The 12,713-nt window shown below is 38.4% G+C and overlaps 1 long non-coding RNA gene across 3 annotated transcripts in view; it reads left to right on the top strand.

The window, feature by feature from the left end:
- The first annotated feature begins 177 nt into the window (after nucleotides 1-177).
- LOC118970647 (uncharacterized) overlaps nucleotides 178-12,713 on the top strand; it is a 455,888-nt gene continuing 443,352 nt past the window's right edge. Inside the window, exons 1-4 of one of the 3 annotated variants that reach the window (XR_005058697.2) lie at nucleotides 178-461; nucleotides 8,134-8,214; nucleotides 10,004-10,299; nucleotides 10,740-12,390. This is a non-coding gene — a long non-coding RNA (uncharacterized lncRNA). Of the gene's footprint in view, nucleotides 462-8,133; nucleotides 8,215-8,325; nucleotides 9,895-10,003; nucleotides 10,300-10,739; nucleotides 12,391-12,713 lie in introns of those variants that run through there. The other 2 variants (XR_005058696.2, XR_012122716.1) reach the window with 2 other exon arrangements.

Below are 12,713 nucleotides of genomic sequence, written 5' to 3'. Positions count from 1 at the left end.
CCAAATGGCTGGCCAGGGCTCACCCGCCACAGCTCCTCGCCGGAGCGGACCCCTCCCGTCAGCGATTACACACTCCGAGGACCCCACAGACGTGGGGGAAGCAGGGCGTGGAGGTCTGGGGATTATATATGGCAGCAGCCCGAGAGGGAGGGAAGGCGCCTATCTCCCCAGGCGGTGACTTGAGTTGGGTAGAAAAAAATAGCATTAGAGCACAAAGTGCGAAGAGAAATCCTAAGGACACTCCGGATTCAGAAACCCCCGCAAAGAGGCTAGAACAGCTGGCAGCTAACGAAGGTCTCCAAGGCCACCAGAAGGGGCACGTTTCGACTCCCTAATTACCTTACTGCCAGGGTAAGGTGATAGGGTGGCTACCATTTAAAAGGCTCAGCAGTTTCTCCCAGAAAACGGTGGGGATGCTTCCCCTCCTCTGTTGGAGAGGCCAAAGCTGCTCTCCAAATCAGGTAAGATCTGGATGGGGGTCATCCCAGCCCCAGAAGGGAAAAAGGGGGGAGAAAAACTGGTTATTGGAGAAATTGGTGGAATTTATGAAAGGTGATTCCGGGTCCTATTTAAAGCTCTGCAATTCAGTATGTGTGCTGGAAGAAGGGAATACATTTATTTAGGAAGAAGAGTGGCATGTTGGCCCCCTGTCAAGACGTAGATACCAAGTCCTCCCTTGGTATTCTGATTAGCACACATAACGTAGGGGGGCACAGGGAAGGCAGCACAGCACAGAGAACACAGGTAGTTACTCTATATGCTGATGGACAGTGACTGCAATGGGGTATGCGGTGGGGGGGTGCTTGATAATATGGGTGAATGTAGTAACCACAATGTTGCTCATGTGAAGCCTTCGTAAGATTGTATATCACTAATACCTTAATAAAAAAAAAAGTCCTCCCTTGCTCTCCAAGCATTTAGGCCCCTTGTTGCCTTCAGTATCTTGATTCCCACTGGAAAGATACATAGGATGCTGATATCAGTGCCTTTTCCAGAGAAACTGAGTAACAGGGAATGAGGTAGAAGAGGTAAATTTACCTCTCACTATATACCTTCAATCATTTTTTTTTGAATTTTTACTATACTCAAAATGAAATTTACAGTATTACTTGAAACTTACCTCCTCAGGTCTTCCTTGGTTAACAGGTTCTTTTCTTTTTGTTAGGTCTCCTTAATGCTTACACACTTAGTTTACAGTGCTGTGACCAGGTTTAAATTACACAACTTTGTTGCCCATTTCACCTAACGTCTTTGATATACAACTGTCCAACATTTGGAAATGGATTTTAAACTCTTTATTATCTAGAGTCTTCTATCAGAGGACTTCAGTGGGTTTTTTTCCCCTATGGAAAAAAAAAGGATTTTGAGCTCTCTGAAGGCAAGGGCATACATTATTCTTTGTAGCTTCAGCAGAGCAGCACAAGGAACAGCCCTTAACACCTGATGATGAAGGAGATGAGGCTGAGGACGTAGAACCGAAGGCAGCTGGGAAATCAGGTGGATATGGGTGCTGGGACATGTTGATGTGGCTATCAGATATGATGGACTAAGCTAGGATATGGCCCAGAGGAGGGGGAGGAGGAGACCATGTGGCCTCCATTGCCTGAAATAGCTCTTGGTAACCTGAGAAATTGGGAGTCAGGGGTTGAGGTGGGGGTCACGTGCATGGTTCTGGCACAGGAGTAGGAGATGAACAAAGGGAGGTTTCCAGCCAGGTTCTTTCAGCAGCTGGAAGGAGGAGGAAGAGCTAAAAGTTATTTTTAATATTCTTCAGAGCATAGAAAGATGATTTCCCAGTAGGGAAAAAAAGTTTATGATAGATAACAGATACTTCCAGGGCTCAGGGAGATGCACATAGTAGGGGAGGAGGAGGCAGTGAAGTGGTGGCAAAGCACACTTGCGCAGACAGTTCTGCATTTGACTACTGGATTCATACTGGGTAACTCTGGACAGATGCCTGCCTATCTGTAAGCCTCCGTTTTCATTCTCCTAACAAATGCTGATTAAGGACTACTATTGTGAACAGCCCTATTCTGACTGGTTTGGAGGTAGAGACTTAAAAGTAATGGTGTCCAAATAAAAAAAAATAACACAAAAAAAGTAATGGTGTCCATTTTGTACTGTTCACCATGTAAGAACTTATTCACTATGTACGAATTTGTACACCATGTAAGAACTTGTTCGCTATGTTTCAGAAGATTGGAGACGACGAGAACTAGGCTTGGGGTGGATTAATGATTGTGCATTGAGCATTGAGTCCCCTATACAGAATTTTATTGTTGTTAACAACCATTTGATCAATAAATATGAGAGATGCCCTCTCAAAAAAAAAGATAAATAAAATAAAAAAAAAGAAGGTGCTCAAAAAATAATAGGTGAATTTTCTAACACTAACGTGAATTTTCTAATATCAATAAAACATGAAGGGATTTTTAAATTAGAGAAAAGACCAGGTGCCTAACTCAATTCTTGGTATGTTGCATGCACTCTATATGTTAAAACCTGATTTTCCAATAAAACGTGGCAGATTGAAAACACTTTTAGCTCCTATCCTCTCAAAACCCCAGTAATGTCACAATAAAGGGTAAAAAAGCGCATAAATTCATCAGAACAGAAAGAATGGGAGATGACACAACAGCAGATGAAAGCTATCATCAGTATTTTGGAATCTGCAAAGTAAATGGAGGAAAGGAAAGTGTAATAGACAAGCACATGCTAAAACTTCAATGCTGCCTACATCAGGGAGAAATAAATAAGCAAGCTGGTTAGAACTTCAGAATCTGGAAAGGCTCAAAGATTAGAGGCCCCACACGCCTCTGAAGATGGAGGTAAGGTGTGGGATTAAAAAAAAGAGAGTATCTCTCAGTTTCGCCCCCATCAACCCTGAGCAGCCAAATGACTATATCTCTTCCACCTTGGCAGAAAACTGGGGTTTTATTTGAACCTAAGACATTCTGATCTTTGGCACACCAGGAATAGCTTAGAATAGGGTGCCTGACAGGAGGCAATGGTGAATAGGCAACAGCCATTTGGTACATTCTAATTTAAAAAGCTCCTTTCATACCTTCAATGATGGTAAGGACACAATGCTCTCCAATTTAAAAAAAAAAAAAGAGCTTCTGTTAAAGTGTATCTTAAAATAATCTTTAGAGATGATTTTTGGTCATTCACATTTTGAATGTCAGTTTCTTTTTCCATTAATATTTTAATGGTATTCCAATTGTCTGCGTTTGGAATGGCTGAAGTTAGTGAGCAATGTGATAGACATCCAGCCCATGAGCAGGAGTATGATGGCTGCATTAGTTAACCTTCAAGTCATTATTAAGTGACTCAATCTAATGAGCCAAGTAATCTCTTTCTGTATAAAAGTCTATTAAACAAATTACAGGGTCTTGGGAGCAACTCACCAGGCAAGGAAAATCTCATGCATGTGTGAACATTTTTCTTCAAATAATAAAAAACAATTAGAATAAAAATAAATAAATAAATAAAATAAAATGCCTTCTTTACAAGATGTTAAATGTAAGCTAGAGTTTAAGGGAGGGCTTCTATTCCATGAAATCCAGGTAAAATGGGCTCAAACTTTAAATCAATCCACATCCATTGGAAATCCCCAAATTAATGCCAATCTCAGGAATAGGGAGAGTTGGAGGTTTGATAACTGTTTGCAGGTCCCTGTTTCTGGCAAGATGTCTTTCTTCCACACCAATTAGACCCAAAAGGCAACAGTGTTTAATTATTTTATATCCCTCCCCCTACCAATATTACTCAAACAAAACTTTCTTGAATGTGGAAAAGTGACTAAAGATTTAGAAGGAAAACAGAGGGGCTTGCACCGTAATAGCATAAACATCTTTAATGCAACAGCAGGTACCACTGTTCTATTTTAAAATGTCCTTCCTGTATGTACTCCACTGTGGGGGAATTAAAAAATATATATATATATATAATTAAGGTATTATTGATACACACTCTTATAAATGTTTCACATGAAAAACAATGTGGTTACTACATACACCCACCCATATTATCAAGTCCCTACCATACCCCTTTGCAGTCACTGTCCATCAGTGTAGTAAGATGCCACAGAGTCACTATTTGCCTTCTCTGTGCTACACTGTCTTCCCTGTGACCCCCCACACCATGTGTACTAAACATAATACCCATCGATCCCCTTCTCCCTCCCTCCCCACCTGCCCTCCCCACACCCCTTCCCTTTGGTAACTGCTAGTCCCTTCTTGGAGTCTGTGAGTCTGATGCGGTTTTGTTCCTTCAGTTTTGCTTCGTTGTTATACTCCACAAATGAGGGAGATCATTTGGCACTTGTCTTTCTATGCCTCGCTTATTTCACTGAGCATAATATCCTCCAGCTCCATCCATGTTGTTGCAAATGGTAGGATTTGTTTTTTTCTTATGGCTGAATAGTATTCCATTGTGTATATGTACCACATCTTCTTTATCCATTCATCTAATGATGGACACTTACGTTGCTTCCATATCTTGGCTATTGTAAAAAGTGCTGCCGTAAACATAGGGGTGCATATGTCTTTTTGAATCTGAGAAGTTGTATTCTTTGGGTCAATTCCAAGGAGTGGGATTCCTGGGTCAAATGGTATTTCTATTTTTAGTTTTTTGAGGAACCTCCATATTGCTTTCCACAATGGTTGAACTAACTTACATTCCCACCAGGAGTGTAGGAGGGTTCCCCTATCTCCACATCCTCGCCAGCATTTGTTGTTCTTAGTCTTTTCGATGTTGGCCATCTTTACTGGTGTGAGGTGATATTTCATTGTGGTTTTAATTTGCATTTCCCTGATGATTAGTGATGTGGAGCATCTTTTCATGTGTCTGTTGGCCATCTGAATTTTTTCTTTGGAGAAGTGTCTGTTCAGATCCTCTGCCCATTTTTTAATTGGATTATTTGCTTTTTGGTTGTTGAGGCACATGAGCTCTTTATATATTTTGTATGTCAACCCCTTATTGGGTATGTCATTTATGAATATATTCTCCCATAATGTAGGATGCCTTTTTGTTCAACTGATTTTGTCCTTTGCTGTACAGAAGCTTTTTAGTTTGATATAGTCCAACTTGTTCATTTTTGCTTTTGTTTCCCTTGCCCAGGGAGATATGTTCATGAAAAAGTTGCTCATGTTTATATTCAAGAGTTTTGCCTGTTTTCTTCTAAGAATTTTGTGGTTTCATGACTTACATTCAGGTCTTTTATCCATTTGAGTTTACTTTTGTGTATGGAGTTAGACAGTAATCCAGTTACATTCTCTTATATGTAGGTGTCCAGTTTTGCCAACATCAGCTGTTGAAGAGGCTGTCATTCCCCCATTGTATATCCATGGCTCCTTTATCATGTATTAATTGACCATATATGCTTGGGTTAATACCTGGACTCTCTATTCTGTTCCATTGGTCTGTGGGTCTGTTTTTGTGCCAGTAACAAATTGTCTTGATTACTATAGCTTTGTAGTAGAGCTTGAAGTCGGGGAGCATAATCTCCCCCACTTTATTCTTTCTTCTCAGGATTTCTTTGGCTATTTGGGGTCTTTTGTGGTTCTGTATGAATTTTAGAACAATTTTCTCTAGCTCATTGAAGAGTGCTGCTGGTATTTTGATAGGCATTGCATTGAATCTGTAGATTGCTTTAGGTAGGATGGCCATTTTAACAATATTAATTCTTCCTATCCATGAGTATGGGATGTGTTTCCATTTATTGCTTTCTTCTTTAATTTCTCTCATGAGTGTCTTGTAGTTTTCAGAGTTTAAGTGTTTCACTACCCTGGTTAGGTTTATTCCTAGGTATTTCATTCTTTTTGATGTAATTGTGAATAGAATTGTTTTCCTAATTTCTCTTTCTGCTAGTTCATTGTTAGTGTATAGGAATGTAACAGATTTCTGTGTATTAATTTTGTATCTTACAACTTTGTTGAATTCAGTTATTAGATCTAGTAGTTTTGGAATGGATTCTTTAGGGTTTTTTTTTTTACATACAATATCATGTCATCTGCAAACAGTGACAGTTTAACTTCTTCTTTACCAATCTGGATGCCCTTTATTTCTTTGTGCTGTCTAATTGCTGTGGCTAGGAACTCTAGGACTATGTTGAATAAAAGTGGAGAGAGTGGACATCCTTGTCTTGTTCCCAATCTTAAAGAAAAGGCTTTCAGCTTCTTGCTGTTAAGTATGATGTTGATTGTGGGTTTGTCATATATGGCCTTTATTGTGTTTAGGTACTTGCCCTCTATACCCATTTTGTTGAGTGTTTTTATCATGAATGGATGTTGAATTTTGTCAAATGCTTTTTCAAAATCTATGGAGATGATCATGTGGTTTTTGTCTCTTTTGTGGATGTTGTGAATGATGTTGATGGATTTTCTAATGTTGTGCCATTCCTGCATCCCTGGAGTAAATCCTACTTCATCATGGTGGAGGATCTTTTTGATATATTTTTGAATTCGGTTTGCTAATATTTTGTTGAGTATTTTTGCATCTATGTTCACAGGGATATTTGTAATTTTCTTTTTTTGTGGTCTCCACTGTGGGAGAATTTTTTTTCAAGGATTCTGTTTTATTTAGATCATCAGATTTATTCATGCAACATTATTCAGAAAATTCTCATAAGCATTTTGATTTCTGTAAAGTCAGTAGTGAGTTTGCCTTTCTCACTCCAGTTATTGCTAATTTTAGTCTTTTTTTTGCTCAGTCTAGCTAAATGTTTATTCATTTTATTATTTAAAAAATCCAGCCTTTAGTTTCATTGTTTTTCTCTATTGCTTTTGTTTTTTCTTTTTTTTCTTTTACTTTATTTTATTTTATTTTTTTTGAGAGGGCATCTCTTGTATTTATTGATCAAATGGTTGTTAATAACAATAAAATTCTGTATAGGGGACTCAATGCACAATCATTAATCAACCCCAAGCCCAACTCTCAACAGTCTCCAATCTTCTGAAGCATACTTTTGTTTTTTCTTTTGCTGATTTCCTTTCTGAAATTTATTATTCCTTTCCTTTAAGTTAATTAGGGTTTAATTTCATCTTCTTTCTCTTCTTTTGCTTCCTGAAGTACAACCTTTGAAAATTGATTTGAAGCCTTCTATTTCACATAGATGTTTAGTATTGTAAACTTTCCTTTAGACACTGCCTTAGCTGTACATTTTACAAATTTTGATGTGTTTTCATTTTGATTCATTCAGTTTAAAATTTTTCCTAATTTTCCTCATGCTATCTTCTTTAAATCATAGGTGATTTGGAAGTATGTTGTTAAGGTTCCACACATGTGGAGTTTTCTGAGATCTCTTTCTGTGATTGATTTCTAATTAAATCCCATTTTGGTTTGAAAACATACTCTGTATGATTTCAATGCTTTAAACATATTGAGACTTGTTTATTGCCAGCATATATTTTTTCTTGGTGAATATTCTATATGCCCTTGAGAAGAATGTGTTTTCTGTGGTTGTTTGGGGGAGTGTTCTATAGATGTCAATTAAGTCAAGTTGTTTGATAGTGCTTTTCAATTCTTTTATATCCTCTATCTACCCAAGCTGTTAGGAGTTGAAGAATGCATTCAGAGGTACAACACATTCACCGATTTCTTCAGGCTATTAGTATTTGCTAGGCTCTCTGGAGGTCTCGTGCATTCCTGCTTAGTATAGAAGTTATCTAGGGATGTTTGAGGAGTTTATTATCTCAGCACTTCTAAATTTCTTTCACTTCAAGTCTTCCAGTTAAAATTTTAGCAGCTCTCTTGCCTCCCCTGAACTGAGTCTACTGACTCTGACAAATAAAGCTCTGGGTTTTTGCAGTGTGAGCTGGATGGGATTGGAATGGTACCTGGTAAGAAGAGCACTGCCTCACAGTTGAGTAACAGTTTTCCATGGGTAAGCAATTCTGCTCCTTGCCTTTGGTGTTTTCCAGTGCTCTGACATGGCTGTTTTTAATAATTCTCCCTATTTTAGTACTTGATTTCTTACTTCTGTTGCCACTTTTCACTCCTATGCTCAGCTGGAAACTCAAAGCTGAGGCTGGAAGAGGAATAATAAAGAGGCTTTGCTTGGTTCTCTGTGGTCTTTGCATCTTCAGTTCTCCACAGGGGAGCAGTACTCAAGCTTACTCCTGCTTTTCCCAGGCCTCCGGTGAGTCCCCTCTGCTGGCTCAACATAAGAGGAATCCGGAGAGGAGAGGATCTGTGACACAGCCAGGTTCCCAGGTGAGAGAGCAGGCCCACTGTGGGAATATTTTAATGGCTCTTGTAACTACCTAGATCCAGTCTTTAACTGATGATTTCTTTCTCCTCTCTTTTTCTCCCCATTTTTATCAGGAGAATTTTTTTCTCCTTGTATCATGATAAAAAGCAGTAGAATGTAACACAGAGAAGACAAGTAGTGATTCTATAGCATCTTACTGCGCTGATGGACAGTGACTGTAATGGGGTATGTGGTGGGAACTTAATAATGGGGGAGTCTAGTAACCATAATGTTGCTCATGTAATTGTACATTAATGATAGCAAAAAAAAAAGCAGTAGAATTACATTTTGTTCCATGGGTTCCTGCCTACGAAGTCTCACCTGTCACCTAATGCACACTTTTCCAGACAAAGATGGTTCTCTCCCTTAAAACTAAGTGTAGTTCTTTCCACCCCGATTTCTTTCTATAAATATCAAAAGAGAACACTATGCAAAGTCTCAGACCAGAGTTTGGAACGTTAATTTCTCTTTTTTTGTTGTGCATTCAAGTAGGGTAAAGATTCTGATTTTTTAAAATTGTTTTTTATTAGCTTATAGGCACACACCTGATCATCTACATTTGCTTTCTTATAGGACTAAACTATGTTTTCTACCTTTATCTTGCATCTACCTACCACTTCAGCATTTTTTAAAAAATAATAATGATAATGATAATAATAAGGGAGAAATGTGGGATTCACATATAAATCAAGTATAAAAATCAAACGAATATTCATATTTGACCTGATTGTTTATAGTTCATAATGCGTGATCAAAACCGAAAGTTTCTGTGACGACTGCCCTTGTACTATTCACCATGTAAGAACTTACTTACTATGTAAGAATTTGAACACCATGTAAGAACTTGTTCGTTGTGCTTCAGAAGATCCGAGACTGATGAGAATTAGACTTGGGGTGGATTAATGATTGTTCATTGAGTCCCCTGTACAGAATTTTATTGTTGTTAACTGTTAACAACCATTTGATCAATAAATATGAGAGATGCCCTCTCAAAAAAAAATAATAGTAACATTTAAAAATCTATGCTTAAGCATTAATGCTTTGTTTTGAAACTAGAGTATGCTTACAATTACTAACTCAAATTCTATTAGAGAATTAATCAATGTTATGTAAAGTTATAAAATATATGTGTAATAAACATAATGAATTTGGGTATTGCTGTATTAACATTTACACAACTTTGCCCTGTAAAATATCCCTCATGTAAATCAAGTAACTGGAAAATTTTCAACTGACATTTTACTACTGATGAGAGACAAGGAGTTTAGAAAGAAATTAAGAGATGGGAAGAAATGATGAACATGATTAATAGGTGTTTGTTTCATAAAGACTCTAGGGAGACTCTTAAATCCTTCACTGCTCCTATATGCTCACCAAGTGAAGAGCTAGTTCCCATGCCTTTCAAAGCCTTCAAAGGATAACTGAGTAGTTACTCAATCTGTTACTGATGCTAAATTACTCCATTTGTGTCCTGTTATTGTGAAATTATGTATTAGTACAAGGTTAAATGTTGACTGTTTTCATTAAAAATATTTTTTTCAAGTAAGCTCCTAAATTTAGCCCCAAAATGTGTTTCACGGTGTCTGTTTCAAATAATCACTCCTGAAGACTGAAATACCTTTCTTGTTCCTTATCCCTCGCCTGCACCAGTAAAGAACTTGGCGTTTTGAATTTTCTTTTAAAATTCTTTTGATTAAAAATGCGTTGCAATCAAGTTTGAGAAAGACAGATGCACCCCTATGTTTATCGCAGCACTATTTACAATAGCCAAGAATTGGAAGCAACCTAAATGTCCATCGGTAGGTGAATGGATAAAGAAGATGTGGTACATATACACAATGGAATACTACTCAGCCATAAGAAGTGGAAAAATCCTACCATTTGCAGCAACATGGATGGAGCTGGAGAGTATTATGCTCAGTGAAATAAGCCAAGCGGAGAAAGAGAAATACCAAATGATTTCACTCATCTGAGGAGTATAGGAACAAAGGAAAAACTGATGGAACAAAACAGCAGCGGAATTACAGAACCCAAAAATGGACTAACAGGTACCAAAGGGAAAGGAACTGGGGAGGATGGGTAGGCAGGGAGGGATAAGGGGGGGAAGAAGAAGGGGGTATTAAGATTAGCATGCATGGGGGGGAGGGAGAAAGGGGAGGGTGGGCTGCACAACACAAGAGAGGACAAGTAGGGATTCTACAACATTTTGCTAAGCTGATGGACAGTAACCGTAATGTGGTTGTTAGGGGGCGACCTGATATAGGGGAGAGCATAGTAAACATAGTATTCTTCATGTAAGTGTAGATTAAAGATTAAAAAAAAAAAGAAAGAAAGAAAGAAAGGGGGATTACTCCTTGATAGGATAAACTTGGTAAATCAAAGATCAACGCACGCTTTAAAATTCTTAATGTTGATCACTTAAAGGGTGTCAGATGGTCAGCTATGGAGGTACTCTTTTCTGATAATATTCCTTTCTCTTAATAAAAAGAAAAAAAAAAGCAGTCCCTGTGTGCTGACCTCCAATGAGTTCTGCACAGTGGTATAGAGGGCACGTCAAAGTGTGGGCAAAGGGTCTGTTTGTTTCTATGCAGAAGATCAAGGCCTAGCTTGGATACCCAGAAAATGAACTAAGATACGATATGAGGAGGAGCTTCCGGCATCAGCACTCTCTGGAAGACTCGTGCCGGGGGATGATCATCAAAAAGCCTCCACAGGGATCCGGGCGATGCTGCGGTTGTGGCTGCGTCCACCCCACCGTCTCCTGGACTTGCCATTGGAATGAGGAGGGAGATGTCTAGGCTGGCATGTGCATACAGTGAGACAATGAATTTGACCAGATCTGTACTGTTGGAACTCAACCAGGAGTTGGGAGGGGTGCAAGTTGTAGCACTCCAAAATCTTATGACTATAGACTATCTACGGTTAAAAGAACATATGGGATGTGAACAGATCCCAGAAATGGGCTGCTTTAATTTGTCTGATTTTTCTCAGACTGTTCAAGTACAGTAGGACAATATCCATCATATCATAGACAGATTTTCACAAATGCCTAGGGTGCCTAAATGGTTTTCTTGGCTTCACTGGAGATGGATGGTAATTATAGATTTGCTTTGTTTATGTCACCGTATTCCTATTATGTTAATATGTGTGTGCAAATTAGTTAGTAGTTTAAAACCTATACATACTTAAGGTACTCTACAAGAAGATATGTCAAAGAAATAATCAATCCTCCCACGTTTTCTTCTATATGCTACCTCTATAGCTTTTCTTCTTCCTTCCTAATTACAACCCTTAAATAGAATTCGTGCCTCATACCGAATTTACCGAGTATCATAATTCCTCCAGGTGGTAAAGATACCTCGAGACAAGTGCTGGGCATAGAAGCCACAGGGCATAAATCTGCAAAGAAATAAAAAGCTAACCTTTTCAAACAATATGGCTTCTCTCTCACTTACCAACTTTACATTTCCCTGTATGCCCCCGGAAGATGGCTGGTTAGCCAGAGACGGGTAAGATTCCTCAAGGGAGGAACAACCTAAGACAGGCACAGTCGCAGGGGGGCCATCAGGTGAGAAATTGGGGATCAACAGAGGTGAGGCTCAGAACCTCATCCCCCCTGCTTTGAGAGAAATCTTCTGCATCCGTGGATGTTTTGCTGCCCTTATCTAGCTTGGATTAATACTTAGTCCATAGGCACACACCTGATCATCTACATTTGCCCTCTTACAGCACTAAACTATGTTTTCTACCTTTATCTTGCATCTACCTACCACTTCAGCATTTTATTAAAAATAATAATAATAATAATAATAGAGGGAGAAATGTGGGATCAACATATAAATCAAGTATAAAAATCAAACGATTTGACCTGATTGTTTATAGTTCATAATGCGTGATCAAAACCGAATGTTTCTGTGATGAATGCCCTTGTACTGTTCACCATGTAAGAATTTATTCACTATGTAAGAATTCGTTCACCATGTAAGAACTTGTTCGTTATGCTTCAGAAGATTGGAGACTGACGAGAATTAGGCTTGAGATGGATTAATGATTGTACATTGAGCATTGACCCCCCTATACTGAATTTTATTGTTGTTAACAACCATTTGATCAATAAATATGAGAGATGCCCTCTCAAAAAAAAAATGCGTTATCTAAAAAAAAAATTAATTTTTATTGAAGTATCGTTGATATACGATATTATATTGGTTTCAAATATACAACAGTGGCTCAATAGTTACCCATATTATTAAACCCTCACCCCATTAGTTGCAGTTACTATCCGTCAACATAGGAAGATGTTACAGAATCACTGGCTATATTCCCCATGGTGCCCTACGATCCTAGCAACCAACCTACCTTATGAAGGATTTTTGTGGAAAGTTAAATCGGTACTATGGAGGCCATGACGATGAGCAAAACTTCTATTAAGAAGGCAGAATATAACAAAGGGTCTAAGAAA

Source organism: Manis javanica, chromosome 11, assembly GCF_040802235.1.
Source record: "Manis javanica isolate MJ-LG chromosome 11, MJ_LKY, whole genome shotgun sequence".
In the NCBI taxonomy this organism is placed as follows: domain Eukaryota; kingdom Metazoa; phylum Chordata; class Mammalia; order Pholidota; family Manidae; genus Manis; species Manis javanica.
The sequence above is the reverse complement of the archived record's forward strand: the minus strand, read 5'-3'. Positions and strand labels throughout refer to the sequence as shown.